This window comes from Choloepus didactylus, chromosome 2 (genome assembly GCF_015220235.1).
Source record: "Choloepus didactylus isolate mChoDid1 chromosome 2, mChoDid1.pri, whole genome shotgun sequence".
In the NCBI taxonomy this organism is placed as follows: domain Eukaryota; kingdom Metazoa; phylum Chordata; class Mammalia; order Pilosa; family Megalonychidae; genus Choloepus; species Choloepus didactylus.
In genome coordinates this window covers 24,501,407-24,518,108 of record NC_051308.1, presented here as the reverse complement: position 1 = coordinate 24,518,108, position 16,702 = coordinate 24,501,407, and the positions used below count along the sequence as shown (strand labels likewise).

Sequence of the window (16,702 nt, the reverse complement as noted above, 5' to 3'; positions counted from 1 at the left end):
GACATTTCTGAAAGGCTATAAATCAATCAATAAGAAATAACAAAATTAATATCCTCTGATCCAGCAATTATACTTCTAGAAATTTATCAGTAAGAAATACATAAATAGTTATAATGGATTTTTCTGCAGTATTATTTCTAACAAATACCTAGCATGATAAAATTATTTAAATTATAGTAAACATCTAAAAAATATTTTCTTTCCTAAATGTTCATGATAATTATTGACTTCTTAAAAAAGTTGTAAAATTTCAACAAAAGGAATTCATTTTCATAAAAATGTATATGAAGGAAAAGAATATTTGAGGTGTAAAAAATATTAATGGTAGCTACTTCACAGTGAATATTATGTGTAACTTCTTCCTTATGCTTATTTAAATTTTCTATTTTTCTACAATGATTGTCTATCAATGCATAAAAAGGAAAATCAAATTAAAAAGGGAAATAAATTAAAAAAACATTTTAAAAGTAATGTTAAAAGGGACAGATAGAATAATTAAGGAAAAATCACTGAAAATTTCTCAATTTTTATGAATGACATAAAATTACAAGTACAAGAAGTGCAGCATACCCCATACCTAATAGATCCAAATAGACCTACTCCAAGACCCTTACTAATGAGATTGTCCCTTACAAAGAGAGAATTCTGAAAGCAGCAAGAGATAAATGGTCAATCATATGCAAGGGAAGCTCCATAAGACTAAGTGAAGATTTCTCAACAGAAACCCTGGAGGTGAAAAGGCAGTGGTATGATATATTTATGATACTGAAAGAGAAAAATTGCCAACCAGAATTCTACATATGGCAAAACTGTCCTTCAAAAATGAGGGAGAGCTTAAAATATTTTCAGACAAACAGATACTGAGACAGTTTGGGAACAAGATACCTGTTCTACAAGAAATATTAAGAGGAGTATTACAGGCAGATAGGAAAAGACAGGAGAGAGAGGTTTGGAGAAGAGTTTAGAAATGAAGACTATCAGTAAGGGTAACAGGTTAAAAAGAGAGAAAAGAAAAAGAAATGACATATAAAATCCAAAGGGAAAAATGGTTGAAGAAAGTACTGCCTTTACAGTAATAACATTAAATGTTAATGGATTAAATTCCCCAATTAAAAGACATAGATTAGCAGAATGGACCACAAATAAAAAAAAAAAAGGATCTATCTATATTATGTCAACAAGAGACTCAGTTTAGACAGAAGGACAAAAATAGGTTGAAAGTGAAAGGTTGGAAAGATATTTCATGTAAACAACAACCAGAAAAGAGTGGGAACAGCTATACTAATATCAGACAAATTAAGACTTCAAATGTAAAACAAAAGAGACAAAGGAGGACACTATGTTTTAATAAAAGGGACAATTCATCAAGAAGAAAAAACGATCATAAATATTTATGCATCTAGGTACAGTGCCCCCAAAAATATGAGGCAAACACTGACAACACTGAAGGGAGAAGTAGATACCTCTACAATAAGAGCTTGTGACTTCAATACACCACTCTCATCAATGGATAGAACATCTAGACAAAAGATCAAAAGGGAAACAGAGATCTTGAATAATATGATAAAAGAACGAAACTTAACAGATACTTACAGAACATGGCACCCCACAACAGCAAGACATAAATTTTTCTCACGTGCTCATGGGTCATTCTCAAGATTAGACCACATGTTGGGTCACAAAGCAGGTCTTAATAAATTTATAAAGATTAAAATTATTAAAAACACTTTCTCAGATCATAATGGAATGAAGCTGGAAATCAATAATAGGAAGAGGGATGGAAAATTCACAAGTATATGGAAGCTAAACAACACACTCTTAAACAACCAGTGGGTCAAGGAAGAAATTACAAGAAAAATCAGTAAATATCTTGAGGCAAATGAAAATGAGAACGCAACATATCAAAACCTCTGGGATGCAGTGAAGACAGTGTTGAGAGGGGAAATTTATTGCTCCAAATGCTTATATGAAAAAAGAAAGAGCAAAAATTGAGGACTTAACTGCTCACCTGGAGGAACTAAAGAAAGAACAGCAAACTAACCCTAAAGCAAACAGAAGGAAAGAAAGAACAAATGTCGGTATAGAAATAAATGAAATTGAGAACATGAAAACAAACAGAGGAAATCAACAAAACCAGAAGTTGATTCTTTGAGAAAATCAATAAATCAATGAATCAATGACACTCACCTAGGCTGACAAAATAAAAAATGGGAGCGGGGGCATAACTACTGACCCTACAGAAATAAAGGAGATAATGAGAGGATTCTATGAGCAATTATATGCTAACCACTAGACAACCTAGATGAAATGGACAATTTCCTAGAAAAGTATGAACAACTAACATTGAACTTGAGAAGAAATAGAAGAGACCTCAACAAACCAATCAAAAGAAAAGAAACTGGTCATCAAAAACCTACAAAGAAGGAAATGTACTGGACCAAATGACATCAGAGGTGAATTCCACTAAGCATACAAGAGAGAATTAGTACCAAGCCTGCTCAACCCCTTCAAAAAAAATGAAGAGGAGGGAAGGCTCTCTAACTCATTCTATGAAACCAAAATCATCCTAATACCAAAGCCAGACAAAGATATTACAAGAAAAGAAAATTACAGACCAATCTCTTTAATGGAAATGGATGCAAAAACCTCAAAAAATAACTGCAAATCAAATCCAGCAGCACATTAACAGAATTATACACCATGACCAAGTGGGTTTTATTCCAGGTATGCAAAGGTGGTTCAATGCAAGAAAATCAATTAATGTAATACATCACATCAATAAATCAAAGGGGAAAAAACACATGATCATCTTGGTTGATGCAGAAGTAGCATTCAACAAAAATCAGCATCCCTTCTTGATGAAAACACTTCAAAGGATAGGAATAGAAGGGACCTTCCTGAACATGATAAAGGGAATATATGAAAGCCCACAGCTAACATCATATTCAATGAGGAAAGACAGAAAGCTCTCCCTCTAAGATCTAGAACAAGATAAGAATGCCCACTGTCACCATTGTTATTCAACATTGTGCTGAAAGTTCTAGTTAGAGTAACTAGGCAAGAAAAAGAAATGAAGGGCATCCAATTGGAAAGGAAAAAGTAAAACTTATACTGTTCTCAGATGACATGACCCTATATGTAGAGAATCCTGAAAAATCTACAGTAAAACTACTAGAGCTAATAAACAAATACAGTAAAGTGGCTGGATACAACACCAACATGCAAAACTCAGTAACTCTTCTGGTTTTGTTGATTTTCTCTATACACTAGTAATGAGCAATCTGAGGAGGAAATCAACAAAAAAAAATCCATTTACAAAAGCAACTAAAAAAATCAAATATTTAGGAATAAATTTAACCAAGGATATAAAAGATTCATACCCAGAAAACTACAAAATATTGCAAACGAAATCAAGGAAGATCTAAATATATGGAAGGACATACAACATTTATGGATTGAGACTAAATACAGTTAAGATGTTGATTCTACTCAAATTGATTTATAGAATCAATGCAATACTAATCAAAATCCTAACAACTTACTTTGCAGAACAGAAAAACCAAAAATCAAATTCATTTGGAAGGACAGGGTGCGCTCAGATAGCAAAAAATATCTTGAGACAGAGGAATGAAGTGGGAGGTCTCATACTACCTGACTTTAAAGCATACTACAAAGCTACAGTGGTCAAACAGCATGGTACTGGCATAAAGATAGATATACTGATCAATGGAATTGAACTGAGATTTAAGAAATAGACCCTTACCAAGCCCACTCAACTGGGACAGAACAGCCTCTTCAACAAATGGTGCTTGGAGAACTGGATATCCATATCTAAAAGAATGAAAGATGACCTCTATCTCACACCTCATACAAAAATTAACTCAAAATGGATCAAAGTCCTAAACATTAGAGCTAAGAATGTAAAACTTTTTGAAGAAAATGTTGGGAAATATTTAATGATATTGTAGTAGGAGGTAGTTTCCTGGACCTTACAGCAAAAAGGCAAGCAATAAAAGAAGAAAGAGATAAATGGGATCACCTCAAAATTGAATACTTCTGTGCATCAAAGGACTTTTCCAGAAAAGTAAAAATGCAGCCTACTCAATGGGAGACAATATTTGGAAAGTATCCACATATCAGGGTCTACAGAATGTTTTACAAGATTGATTGTATAGATCCAGAAATGGATAGCACAGTATTGTGTGATGGTAGCACAATATTTTAAGTACTCTCAACAAAGCTGATTGTGAGTATAGCTGAAAGAGGAAGGCTAAGGGTGTGTATGAGGCCAGAAGGATAAAAACTGGGACCATAAAACTTAGTGAAACCTAATGACAATGACAGTGATTAAATGTACAAACATAAGAAGGTTTTACATTGAGCGAGAAGAAACATATGTCATCATTGCTGGGTGTTAAAAATGGGACGTATATGGGAAAAATACAATTAATGCAAATGAGGGTCTATAGTTAACAGTAATACTGTAATATTCTTTCATTCATTGTAATAAAGTAATATACCAAAAATAAATGTTAATAAGGGGATACAAAGGAAGGATATGAGATCTTTCTTTCTTTCTTTTCCTTTTTCTTTTTTTCTTTTCCTTCTTTCTTGGCAGAAGAAATGGAAATGTTCTCATATAGATTGCAGTGGTGAATGCATAACTATGTGATTATACCTGGAGCCATTGATTGTATACTTAGGATGGATGATATGGTGTGTAAACAGAAAGACACAAGAGCTGAAGAAGATGTGGAGAGAGAGATATACCTGTTCACTGTTGGCAGGTAAGTAGAATGGTGAAGCCCATCTGGAGGGCAGTGTGGCAGTTCCACAGAAGGCTAAGTATAGGGTTTCCATATGATCCTGCAATCCAGTTACTAGGAATATACTTGGAAGAACTGAAAGCAGTGGCATGAACAGACATTTGCACACTGGTTTTTATGGCTGTGTTATTCATGATTGCTAATGGATGGATGTGGCTCAAGGGTATATTGACTGATGAGTGGAAGGGTGAACTATGGTGTATACATATGATGGAATATGGAGTGGCTGCAGAAAGGAATGAAGTTGTGAAGCATGCAATGAGGTGAATGAACCTTGAGGACATTATGCTGAGTGAAATAAGCCAGAAAAAGGACAAATATTGTATGGTCTCACTAGTATTAACTATAATGAGCAAACTCTGAGAATTAAATTCAAGAGTGTAGGTTATCAGGAGACAGCAAGTGGGCAGAGATTGTCAATCAATGATTAAGGAGTACAGAATGTTCCATAAGGCTCACTGTAAAGGTTCCTAGATTGTAAGCTCTTACAGCAGTCACACTAATTCCTGAGTTTTAACTGTTATCTCTAAAATTCTGAGATGCTGTGCTCTCTGTGTCTATCCTGTAGTTCCCTGGAAGTTTGGGTATGTGTCTGATGCCCGAAAGTCAGCATTACTCCATACAGCAATTGTTAAAGAACCTGAAAAAGAGGTTAGACTTCAATTACAGATATGAATGAAGTTACTCTGGTTAGAATTTAGGTAAATCAGAATACAGGGTAAAGGATGATATTGTCTGTATTTTAAAACTTCAACTTCTGTGTGAGACCAAAATAAGAGATGTTTATTTTGTCCAAAATTTAAATTTCTTGTAGCACACTATCTAACTTAACCTATCTGGTCAGTTTTTTAAACACTCTAATTACATGGAACCTAGAGAAGGGAATGAGATCTTTTTTATTCTGTACAGATTAATGTAATACCCTGATAAATTCCAGTGTATATTTTGGGCAGAAAATAAAAAAAGTATATGCAAAGTCCCTAGAGGGACTGCAGAAAAAAATGAGAGCCATTAAACTTCCCCACCTGGGGAATTTCTGATATTCTCTCAAGCATTAGGGACTCTCTATTTAATAAGCCAAGCCCTCGATCTTGAGGCTCACACTAATGAAACTTAATGGCGAAGCTAAGCCTACTTATAATTATGCCTAAGAGTCACTCCCAGAGAACCTCTTTTTTGCTCAGATGTGGCCCTCTCTCTAAGCCAACTTGGTAGGTAAACTCACTGCCTCTCCCATACGTGGGACATGACTCCCAGGGATGTAAATCTCCCTGGCAACATGGGACATGACTCCCGGGTGTGTAAGTTTCCCTGGCAACATGGGTTGTAACCCCCATGAATGGGCCTGGCTCTGGCATCATGGGATTGAGAATGTCTTCTTGACCAAAAGGGTGAAAGAAGTTAAACAAAATAGAGTTTCAGTGGCTAAGAGTTTTCAAATAAGAATTGAGATGTCTTTCTGGAGGTCACTCTTATGCAAACTTCCAGAAGACATTGCAAATTGCCACAGTATGCCAAGCCCCAAACAACAGTATTCCTGAACCAGTTGCATTCCTGTACCCCATAATGTTGCCACCCCTTTACAGCATGAAGAAATTAGCATGGTCATTGCCCAGATATCCCTGAAGATTAAGAGAACGATCAAATGAAAGGGAGGAGGTGTAACTGAGAAGTTAGGATTTAAAAAATGATTGTGACTACTGACTCATTATATAGATATTTCTTTTTATTTTCTAGTGTATTAGAGTAGCCAGAGGAAATACCTGAAAATGTTGAACAGTAATCCAGTAGCCTTGATCTTTGATAATGTTTGTGTAACTGTATAGCTTTTATTTTGTGACTGTGTGATTTAAGAAACCTTGTGACTGACACCCCCTTTATCCAGTGTATGGGTAGAAGAGTAATAAAGACATGCGTGAAAAAAAAGTAATGTAGGCAGAAAAGACAGGGAAGAATATATTGACATATTAACACTAATTTCTGCATGCTGAGGATAAGAACATTGTTTTCTTCTTTACAGGTTTCACTAGCATACAAATAATTGCTTATAAAGATGCATCAATTTTTTAAGTGCAGTTCAATGTATATTAGTAACAAACATTTAGGAAAGGCACAGATGGCAAACAACATAAAGAAATATGTGCTGGTATTTAGGAAAAAACAAACGGAATTACATAGAATGCATCAAATCCACATATAACACAAATACGATAAACACCATTTAGTTTACATCAAAAAAGATTTTCTATTTTTTAAAAAAATCTAGTGTTAACAAAAAATTATCAGGTTTATTTAATATTGCTATAAAGTAGAATTGCTGAAACATGTTCCTGAAAATGTTTTGACTTTGGGTTGTTCTTTTTTGAAAAACATATTTGTTCTAATCATCTTGAAGGCTTTTCTATTATATGCCAAAGTATGCATGAACTGTGTACAGTTCTATCTGTTTAAAAATATCCTTTATAATTAAAACAAATGCCCTTAGATAAACATTTCAAATCTCAGAATTCTGTACTGAGCTGAATATTTGTTAAAATGATGGTATAGTTTTTCCATTTCTATTGTTAAACATATAGCAATAAAATAATAAATACACGAGAAATTCCAAAACGGCACATGAATGACAAAATTGGTGCTAACTACTTCACTTTTCTTTTTTTTTTTCTTTTGAAATAAATTCAAAGTTATAGGAACAGTTGCAAAAACAATACTAACCCCATACAAAGAATTCCATCATATCCTGACCCCCCTCCCCCGATAGCTCAATCCACCAACTTTAACATACTGTCACGTCGCTATTTCTTTCCCTCCCTTCCTCCCTTGCTATCCATCATCCATCATCTATTGCTGTCTTCTGATCATATGAAAGCTAGCTGCACACATCGTTGAACATACACTATAATTCATGTATACACTTCCTATGAATAAGAACATGATTTCATGAAATCCCATTAAGCACAGCTACGAAGTACAAGAGATTCAACAATGCAACAAAGCTTACATTCTATATTTCCTTTACCTTATGTCTCAACTGTGTCCCTTTGAGCCACCTGTCCTCTATCCTCCAATCCCATCCAAGTTCATCCTTGGCATTCAATTGTCATCTATTTAGACTTTTTTTTTTTTTTCAGTTGTGGAAACATATATACTGCCTAAATCTTCCCATTCCACCCCCTCCCTAGCCTTCCATTAGTGGGATTAATCACATTTAGAATGCTGTAATGCTCTTTCCCACCATTCATTACTAGAAATTTCCCTTCACCTCAAACAGCAACTCCACACTCATTTCTTAACTCCCCATTGCCCCTTCCCCCATTTCTCTTAACCCAAACTCTACTTTTCATCTCTATGGTCATTCTCTGATAGTTTCTTTATGTTTGCTGTGGGGATTAAAATTAATCTCTTAAATCCATATTAGTTTTGTTTTTCTTTCATACCACCTTCACTTCAATAGGACACATAAACTATGTTCCTATACTCCTCCATTCCCCCACCTTATATAGTTGTCTAAAATTACATATTTTACACTGAGTTCAAAACCACTGATTTGTCATTAGAGTTCGTGTAATTTATATCATGTAGGAAGTAAATAGTGGAGTTACAGTTCAAAAATTATTGACTTCTATTTGTATTCCATTGTGGTTGGAGAATGTGCTTTGAGTATATTCATTTTTTTTTTTTTTTTAAATTCTTGAGGCTTGTTTTATGTCCCAGCTTATGGTTCCTTCTGGAGAAAGATCTGTGATCACTATAGAAAAATGAGTGTCCTGGTACTTTGGGACGTAAGGTACTATATATGTCTGTTAAAATTCTCTATATCCTTCTCCTTTCTTTGTTTCTCTGTTGGTAGGGCTCCCTTTAGAATCTGAAGTAGGGCAGGTCTTTTATTGGCAAAGTCTCTCAACATTTGTTTGTGAAAAATTTAAGCTCTCCCTCGAATTTGAAAGAGAGTTTTCCTGGATAAAGTATTCTTCGTTGGAAGTTTTTCTCTCTCAGAATTTCAAATATGTCATGCCACTGCCTTCTCGCCTCCATGGTGGCTGCTGAGTAGTCACAACTTAGTCTTATGTTGTTTCCTTTGTATGTGGTGAATTGCTTTTCTCTTACTGCTTTCAGAACTTGCTCCTTCTCTTCAGTATTTGAGAGTCTGATCAGAATACATCTTGGAGTGGGTTTATTTGGATTTATTCTATTCGGAGTTCACTGGGCATTTATGCTTTGTGTATTTATATTGTGTAGAAGGTTGGGGAAGTTTTCCCCAACAATTTCTTTGAATACTCTTTCTAGACCTTTACCCTTCTCTTCCCCTTCTTGGACACCAATGAGTCTTAAGTTTGGACATTTTATTTTATCTATCGTATCCCTGAGATCCACTTTGATTTTTTCAATTTTTTTCTCCATTCTTTCTTTTGTTCTTTCATTTTCTGTTCTGTGGACTTCTAGGACACTGAGACGTTGTTCAACTTCCTCTAATCTTGTATGGAGTCTTTTCAAATTGGCCAACAGTTTCTTTTATTTCCATGAGATCTTCTATTTTTTTATTTACTCTTGCAATGTCTTCTCTATGCTCTTCTAGTGTCTTCTTTATGTCGCTTATATCCTGGGCCATGGTCTTCTTGATGTCCTTTAAATCCTTTGCCATGTTTTTGTTCCTCGATTGTAGTTCTTTGATCAATTTTGCTAACTACTGTGTTTCTTCCGATATTTTGATTGGGAGTTTGGAGTTGGATTCTCCATATTGTCTGGTTTTATCATATGCATTAGGATTTTCTGTTGTTTTGGGCCTCTTGGCATTTGCTTTGCTTGATAGGGTTCTTTCAAGTTGTAAAAAAAAAGATACCGATCTAATTTTTCAGAAACACTCTTTGTTGGTGTACACTTTGTCTAACTAACCAGCAGATGGTATCTGCGAGTCACCTGTATGCCTCCAGTCAGTTATCCCCAACTCTGTCTCTGTGGTATGTGGGGAAATGATTCTTGTAGGGTTCAGTTGGAGAACTCAGTTTGGGTGTGTCCACTCTGAATGTGGGGTGTGTGTATGGGTGGCCAGGGAGGAAGGGCAGCTTTAATATTCAAATCCCCCAGGTTCCCAGAGATTTAAGGCTGCCACAAGAGTCTAAGCCTTCATTTCAGTTTTGCCCCAGATTTTCTGTCACTGACCCACATACCACTGGCATTGACATAGCATCCTTGGGTCTTCCAAGCGGGCCCCCCTTCTCAGCTGTGATCTTCCAGGACCTCTGCTAAGGGAAGGCTGTGTACGTCGTCCCTCAAGGAAGCCCCGGGCTGCCGGGCCGTGCAAGGACGCTGTCTGCCTGATGCAAAGATTAACCTATAATTCTTGACTGGTATAAGTTCTGAATGAAAGGCAGGCAGTAAAGCTGGGCCCCATCCCTTTCCTCTTTAGAGAAGATGGATGCCTTAGGGGGAGGTCATTAGCATTTCAATGGTCTTTCTCTGCCTGTGCCACACCCTTGTCTGGGTCACAGAACTGGAAAATCAAAATGGCCAAGGCTTTCTCCACTGAGCTGAAAAAGGAACAGAGCCAGTCCGAGGCGACCCTCTGGCTTTACAAGGTTACTTGTCACCCAAAGCCTCTGTCTACTTGTTGGGGATTCACACCTCATAGTGAGCAGTTCACACTCGCTAATTAAAACCCCAGTTGGAGCTCAGCTGAGCTATATTCGCTCACTGGGAGAAAACTTCTCTCTGGTACCACGAGGCTTTGTAACTCGGGCTATGGGGGAGGGGTCTCCCAATTTGGATCCCCAGTTCTTACTTACAAATTTTGTGCTGTGATCTCGGGCATTCCTCCCAATTCAGATTGGTGTATGAAGATTGGATGTTCACGTCTGTCCTCTTGCAGTTATTCTGGATTATTTACTAGCTGTTTCCGGTTTTTTTTTTTTTTTCAGTTGTTCCAGGGGAACTACTTAGCTTCCACTCCTCTCTATGCCACCATCTTAGATCCTCCTCACTTTTCTTTAAGAGTTCTAATTTATAAACAATGCTAAATGAATAGAATTTAATTCAACTATACGTTTTTTTTAACTTCATTTTATTGAGATAGATTCACATACCACGCAGTCATACAAAACAAATCGTACATTTGATTGTTCACAGTACCATTACATAGTTGTACATTCATCACCTAAATCAATCCCTGACACCTTCATTAGCACACACACAAAAATAATAAGAATAATAATTAAAGTGAAAAAGAGCAATTGAAGTAAAAAAGAACACTGGGTACCTCTGTCTGTTTGGTTTGTTTGTTTCCTTCCCCTATTTTTCTACTCATCCATCCATAAACTAGACAAAGTGGAGTGTGGTCCTTATGGCTTTCCCAATCCCATTCTCACCCCTCAGAAGCTACATTTTTATACAACTGTCTTCAAGATTCATGGGTTCTGGGTTGTAGTTTGATAGTTTCAGGTATCCACCACCAGCTACCCCAATTCTTTAGAACCTAAAAAGGGTTGTCTAAAGTGTGCGTAAGAGTGCCCACCAGAGTGACCTCTCGGCTCCTTTTGGAATCTCTCTGCTACTGAAGCTTATTTCATTTCCTTTCACATCCCCCTTTTGGTCAAGAAGATGTTCTCCATCCCACGATGCCAGGTCTACATTCCTCCCTGGGAGTCATATTCCACGTTGCCAGGGAGATTCACTCCCCTGGGTGTCTGAACCCACGTAGTGGGGAGGGCAGTGATTTCACCTTTCAAGTTGGCTTAGCTAGAGAGAGAGCGCCACATCTGAGCAACAAAGAGGCATTCGGGAGGAGGCTCTTAGGCACAAATATAGGGAGGCCTAGCCTCTCCTTTGCAGCAACCGTCTTCCCAAGGGTAAAACCTACGGTAGAGGGCTCAACCCATCAAACCACCAGTTCCCTATGTCTGTGGTCATGTTGGCAACCATCGAGGTGGGGTAGGCCAATACCCCTGCATTCTCCACAGGCTCCTCAAGGGGGCACTACGTATTTTTTTCCTTGTTTTTTTTTTTTAACCTTTTTTTCCTTTTTAAATGAACTGTATGGAAAAAAAAATTAAAAAAAAAAAACAAAAAAGAAAAACATACAATAAAAGAACAGTTCAAAGAGACCACAACAAGGGAGTAAGAAAAAGACAACTAACCTAAGATAACTGCTTTACTTCCAACCTGTTCCCACTTTACCCCAAGAAAGTTACATAATATAACAACATTTCTGTGAACTTGCTCCTACTATATCCATCAGAAATTAACAGACCATAGTCATTCCTGGGCATCCCCAGAACGTTAAATAGCATATCTGTTCTTTGTGGATTACTGTTCCCCCTTCCTTAATTGCTCTCCATTGCTAGTTCCCCTACATTCTACATTATAAACCATTCGTTTTACATTTTTCAAAGTTCATATTAGTGGTAGCATATAATATTTCTCTTTTTGTGCCTGGCTTATTTCACTCAGCATTATGTCTTCAAGGTTCATCCATGTTGTCATATGTTTCACGAGGTTGTTCCTTCTTACTGCCGCGTAGTATTCCATCGTGTGTATATACCACATTTTATTTATCCACTCATCTGTTGAAGGACATTTGGGTTGTTTCCATCTCTTGGCAATTGTGAATAATGCTGCTATGAACATTGGTGTGCAGATATCTGTTCGTGTCACTGCTTTCCGATTTTCTGGGTATACACCGAGAAGTGCAATCGCTGGATCGAATGGTAACTCTATATCTAGTTTTCTAAGGAACTGCCAGACTGACTTCCAGAGTGGCTGAACCATTATACAGTCCCACCAACAATGAATAAGAGTTCCAATTTCTCCACATCCCCTCCAGCATTTGTAGTTTCCTGTTTGTTTAATGGCAGCCATTCTAATCGGTGTGAGATGGTATCTCATTGTGGTCTTAATTTGCATCTCTCTAATAGCTAGTGAAGCTGAACATTTTTTCATGTGTTTCTTGGCCATTTGTATTTCCTCTTCAGAGAACTGTCTTTTCATATCTTTTGCCCATTTTATAATTGGGCCGTCTGTACTATTGCCATTGAGTTGTAGGATTTCTTTATATATGCAAGATATCAGTCTTTTGTCAGATACATGGTTTCCAAAAATGTTTTCCCATTGAGTTGGCTGCCTCTTTACCTTTCTGAGAAATTCCTTTGAGGTGCAGAAACTTCTAAGCTTGAGGAGTTCCCATTTATCTATTTTTTCTTTTGTTGCTTGTGCTTTGGGTGTAAAGTCTAGGAAGTGGCCGCCTAATACAAGGTCTTGAAGATGTTTTCCTACATTATCTTCTAGGAGTTTTATGGTACTTTCTCTTATATTGAGATCTTTCATCCATTTTGAGTTAATTTTTGTGTAGGGTGTGAGGTAGGGGTCCTCTTTCATTCTTTTGGATATGGATATCCAACTCTCCCAGTCCCATTGGTTGAACAGACCATTATGACTCAGTTCAGTGACTTTGGGGGCCTTATCAAAGATCAGTCGGCCATAGATCTGAGGGTCTATCTCCGAATTCTCAATTCGATTCCATTGATCTATATGTCTATCTTTGTGCCAGTACCATGCTGTTTTGGCAACTGTGGCTTTATAATAAGCTTCAAAGTCAGGGAGTGTAAGTCCTCCCACTTCGTTTTTCTTTTTTAGAGTGTCTTTAGCAATTCGAGGCATCTACCCTTTCCAAATAAATTTGATAACTAGCTTTTTCAAGTCTGCAAAGTAGGTTGTTGGAATTTTGATTGGGATTGCATTGAATCTGTAGATGAGTTTGGGTAGAATTGACATCTTAATGACATTTAGCCTTCCTATCCATGAACATGGAATATTTTTCCATCTTTTAAGGTCCTCTTCTATTTCTTTTAGTAGAGTTATGTAGTTTTCTTTGTATAGGTCTTTTACATCTTTGGTTAAGTTTATTCCTAGGTACTTGATTTTTTTAGTTGCTGTTGAAAATGGTATCTTTTTCTTGAGTGTCTCTTCAGTTTGTTCATTCCTAGCATATAGAAACATTACTGACTTATGTGCATTAATCTTGTATCCCGCTACTTTGCTAAATTTGTTTATTAGCTCTAGTAGCTGTATCGTCGATTTCTCAGGGTTTTCTAGATATAAGATCATATCATCTGCAAACAATGACAGTTTTACTTCTTCTTTTCCAATTTGGATGCCTTTTATTTCTTTGTCTTGCCGGATTGCCCTGGCTAGCACTTCCAGCACAATGTTGAATAACAGTGGTGACAGCGGGCATCCTTGTCTTGTTCCTGATCTTAGAGGGAAGGCTTTCAGTCTCTCACCATTGAGTACTATGCTGGCTGTGGGTTTTTCATATATGCTCTTTATCATGTTGAGGAAGTTTCCTTCAATTCCTACCTTTTGAAGTGTTTTTATCAAAAAGGGATGTTGGATTTTGTCAAATGCTTTTTCAGCATCCATTGAGATGATCAATTGATTTTTCCCTTTTGACTTGTTAATGTGTTGTAGTACATTGATTGATTTTCTTATGTTGAACCATCCTTGCATGCCTGGAATGAACCCCACTTGGTCATGGTGTATGATTTTTTTAATGTGTCTTTGGATTCGATTTGCAAGTATTTTGTTGAGGATTTTTGCATCTATATTCATTAGGGAGATTGGCCGGTAGTTTTCCTTTTTTGTAGCATCTTTGCCTGGTTTTGGTATTAGATTGATGTTAGCTTCATAAAATGAGTTAGGTAGTGTTCCATTTTCTTCAATGTTTTGAAAGAGTTTGAGTAAGATTGGTGTCAGTTCTTTCTGGAAAGTTTGGTAGAATTCCCCTGTGAAGCCATCTGGCCCTGGGCATTTATTTGTGGGAAGATTTTTCATGACTGATTGGATCTCTTTGCTTGTGATGGGTTGGTTGAGGTCCTCTATTTCTTCTCTGGTCAGTCTAGGTTGTTCATATGTTTCCAGGAAATTGTCCATTTCCTCTAAATTATCCAGTTTGTTGCCATACAGTTGTTCATAGTATCCTCTTATAATTTTTTTCATTTCTTCAGGATCTGCAGTGATGTCACCTTTTTCATTCATTATTTTGTTTACATGGGTCTTTTCTCTTTTTGATTTTGTCAGTGTAGCTAGGGGCTTGTCAATCTTGTTGATCTTCTCAAAGAACCAACTTTTGGTGATATTTATCCTCTCTATTGTTTTTTTGTTCTCTATGTCATTTATTTCGGCTTTAATCCTTGTTATTTCTTTTCTTCTACTTGGTTTAGGATTGGTTTGCTGTTCATTTTCTAGCTTCTTCAGTTGATCCGTTAGTTCTTTGATTTTGGCTCTTTCTTCCTTTTTAATATATGCATTTAGTGCTATAAATTTCCCCCTCAGCTCTGCTTTTGCTACATCCCATAGGTTTTGGTATGTTGTGTTCTCATTTTCATTCGTCTCTATATATTTAGCAATTTCTCTTGCTATTTCTTCTTTAACCCACTGATTGTTTAGGAGTGTGTTGTTTAACCTCCAGGTATTTGTGAATTTTCTAAGTCTCTGATGGTTATTGACTTCTAATTGTATTCCATTGTGGTCAGAGAATGTGCTTTGAATAATTCCAATCTTTTTAAATTTATTGAGGCTTGTTTTATGTCCCAGCATATGATCTATTCTGGAGAAAGTTCCATGAGCACTAGAAAAGTATGTGTATCCTGGTGATTTGGGATGTAATGTTCTGTATATGTCTGTTAAATCTAATTCATTTATCAGATTGTTTAGGTTTTCAATTTCCTTATTGGTCCTCTGTGTGGTTGATCTATCTATAGGAGAGAGTGATGTGTTGAAGTCTCCCACAATTATTGTGGAAACATCAATTGCTTCCTTTAGTTTTGCCAGTGTTTCTCTCATGTATTTTGTGGCACCTTGATTGGGTGCAGAGACATTTATGATTGTTATTTCTTCTTGTTGAACTGCCCCTTTTATTAGTATGTAGTGGCCTTCTTTGTCTCTCAAAACATCCCTGCATTTAAAGTCTATTTTATCTGAGATTAATATTGCTACACTTGCTTTCTTTTGGCTGTAGCTTGCATGAAATATTTTTTTCCATCCTTTCACTTTCAATTTCTTTGTGTCCCTGTGTCTAAGATGAGTCTCTTGTATGCAACATATTGATGGTTCATTTTTTTTTGATCCATTCTGCGAATCTATATCTTTTAATTGGGGAGTTTAATCCATTTACATTCAACGTTATAACCGTGAAGGCATTTCTTGAATCAGCCATCTTATCCTTTGGTTTATGTTTGTCATATATATTTTTCCCCTCTTTCTATTAATATCCTTTATTGTACCCATACCGAATCTCTTTAGTACTGAACCTTTCTCCAAGTCTCTCTGTCCTTTCTTTGTTTCTCTGTCTGTAGGGCTCCCTGTAGTATCTCCAGTAGGGCAGGTCTCTTGTTAGCAAATTCTCTCAGCATTTGTTTGTCTGTGAAAAATTTAAGCTCTCCCTCAAATTTGAAGGAGAGCTTTGCTGGATAAAGTATTCTTGGTTGGAAATTTTTCTCACTCAGAATTTTAAATATATCATGCCACTGCCTTCTCTCCTCCATGGTGGCTGCTGAGTAGTCACTACTTAGTCTTATGCTGTTTCCTTTGTATGTGGTGAATTGCTTTTCTCTTGCTGCTTTCAGAACTTGCTCCTTCTCTTCCATGTTTGACAGTGTGATCAGAGTATGTCTCGGAGTGGGTTTATTTGGATTTATTCTATTTGGAGTTCGCTGAGCATTTATGATTTGTGTATTTATGTTGTTTAGAATATTTGCTGATCTCAGCAGTTGCACATTTTCATGAGTGTTGTATGAAGTATGCCCAAAGTCAGATTGCTCTGTGGTGTCCAGTCCACGCAGTTCCTGGCTTCCTACCTCTCAACTACACGTTTTTATAAAAATATA

The 16,702-nt window shown here is 36.6% G+C and overlaps 1 protein-coding gene across 6 annotated transcripts in view; it reads right to left on the bottom strand.

Moving 5' to 3' along the window:
* CHRM3 (cholinergic receptor muscarinic 3) overlaps positions 1-16,702 on the bottom strand; it is a 551,777-nt gene that overhangs the window by 378,335 nt on the left and 156,740 nt on the right. The gene's annotated exons all lie outside the window — the stretch shown is intronic.